Source organism: Pteropus vampyrus, unplaced genomic scaffold, assembly GCF_000151845.1.
Source record: "Pteropus vampyrus isolate Shadow unplaced genomic scaffold, Pvam_2.0 Scaffold411, whole genome shotgun sequence".
In the NCBI taxonomy this organism is placed as follows: domain Eukaryota; kingdom Metazoa; phylum Chordata; class Mammalia; order Chiroptera; family Pteropodidae; genus Pteropus; species Pteropus vampyrus.
Genome location: NW_011889192.1, coordinates 612,722 through 614,970, shown reverse-complemented (window position 1 = coordinate 614,970; position 2,249 = coordinate 612,722). Strand labels below are relative to the sequence as shown.

The 2,249-nt window shown below is 53.0% G+C and overlaps 1 protein-coding gene across 1 annotated transcript in view; it reads right to left on the bottom strand.

The window, feature by feature from the left end:
* Window positions 1-2,249, bottom strand: part of INPP5D (inositol polyphosphate-5-phosphatase D) — a 138,260-nt gene that overhangs the window by 11,614 nt on the left and 124,397 nt on the right. The gene's annotated exons all lie outside the window — the stretch shown is intronic.

The window sequence follows — 2,249 nt, the reverse complement described above, 5'->3', positions numbered from 1 at the left end:
AGCCTCAATAATCATAATAAAGAATGCTTTAAAAAATGAAGATGCAGTAAACCCGTGGAATATTATGAAGTTTGGAAAAGCGATGGTCAGGAAAGCTGTATACTTCATGATTCTAGGTGAGGAACGTAGAATCAACAATGATCTCTCTGTGACAATGAGAAATGCAGAAATCTACGTATGCCTGTGTACGAGGATGGACGTGTAGAACCGAATAACAACAATCGCTGTACGGGGGAACGAGGCCGCCCGTAGATTTTTTTTCCTTGTTATTATTACGACATGTTGTTTTGAGTTTGAATACCAAGAGGAAGAAACAAAGGCGAAATATAGTATTCGATCAGGAATATTGGATCAAGAAAATGGAACATCAGACCCGAGTTCCTGTTTTCCTGCCACCAAACCTTCAAACATCCCTGTGTCCACACGGATCCATTCCCGTCGCCCCGTCACGGCGGACAGGAGAGCCAGATCCGGGGCCAGCACGCCCCCTCAGGTCTGCCCGCCCTCGCCCGTCTCTCCAGTGTTGTGCTGGGTGAGGGTGAAGGGCACGATTCTGGAGCTGGGCTGCCTGAGTTCAAGTCCAAGGTCACACAGTAGCTTGTCAAAGCCACTCAGTGGCTGCCCGACCCTGAACAAGTCACTTCATTTCCTCACCTCTGCAACGAGGGTCGGGATTGTACCGCGCGTTTCAGTCACCTACCGTGCGCCCTTTGTGTCTGTGCCTCTATGTCCTGGCTTCTACCACCAGCATTAAGCATCTTCGGATTTCTTCCATTGAAAACAAACACCCTCCACGGACCTGGGTTTACTTCCTGTCTGCCTCACGCCCTCTGCCTCCTCAGCCCCATTTACATCCTAACTGCCTGCGAACACTGTCTCACCAGGTCCGTGGCTGGTCTCTGGGTCACTGTCTAAGGGACACTGTTTGGTCTGTATTTTGTTGGATCTCTTGGCCACATTTTCTGTCATAAGTGTGCCCCTCTTTTGACCCAGCTCTGATGGTGTCCCCATGCCACAGCCTCTGACTCTGCCGCCACGCTGGCTGTGCCTCATCACCCGACGTGCCTGCGCCTCACCAGATCACCAAATGAAACATCAAGTCAGAAGTGCAGGGGCACCCTCGACTCCCGCGTTCCGCTGTTCCCATGGCCAGTTTCCCTTCTCGGCCCCCTCGATTCAATCCCATCTCTCCATTTTCACTGTCCCTGTTTCCTCGCTAGCCCCTCATCTCTCATCTTGATCACTGCAAACTGTATTTCTAAGATGGAAAGCTGATCACATTACCGTTTGTCTCACCAGACTCTTCAGTGGCTCCCTGCTGCCCCCAGCATGAGGTATTTACCCCGAGCTCAGCTTAGAGGGAGCTGCTTAATCTGGCTCCTGCCTCCAGCCTGTCTCTGGCCACCTGCCCTTCTCACTCCATGCTCCAGCCACACTGAATGTACCAAGTGCGAGGGCGAAACTGACATGGGGCTAGAGCCCTGGACAGGCTGAAGATGTTACAAAAAATGGTCTCTCTCTAGTAGGACAGTTGGTGGGGACACAGGTCTGAGCATTGAGCGATGCTGGGATGACCTGGGTTCAAATAAGGGCTCAGCCAGGGCAAGTCACTTAACCTCTCTGAGCCCCAGGTTACTATTGACTCATCGGGAGAATAGTGTCTGTTTCATGAGGTCTTGTCAGAATTAAATCAAAAAGTGCCTGCAAAGCTCCTGGCACAGAATCCGACACAGGAAAGCCTCCATAAAAGGTGGGGGCTGTGGCTGCTGGCCGTTACTCCCAGAAGCCCGACGAGGCGAGAAGTGTGACTCACCGGTACCTGACCCTCTGGCAGCTCTGGGACAGGCAAAGGAGTGTCAGGATAGTAGGATGGGGCGCGGCAGGTGGGCTTTCTGTGACAGAGAGACCACCGGCTCCCTTACATCAGGGGCCATCAGCTAATGGCACGCGTGCCGCCCGCCCTGGGACCCTTACCGTAGGATTCGTCGCTGTCGGAGGACTTCACACTAATGAGGATGTGCTGGTCCAGCAGGTACTCGGGGTCAGAGATAATGGGCTTCAGCTGCAAGGAGAAGGGCATGGCATTAGAGCTGACACGTTGGGGACAGGCGGGTGAGGGTCGCCAGCCCAGAGGAGAGGGATGCTAGAGAAAACAGGCCTGTAGATGTTGCTAGTAAGCAAATTTGGATCTCTGCTTTTCATGCCCAGAGAGCAGGAAGGGACCCATACGTACGCCCCGCCCAGCAAGG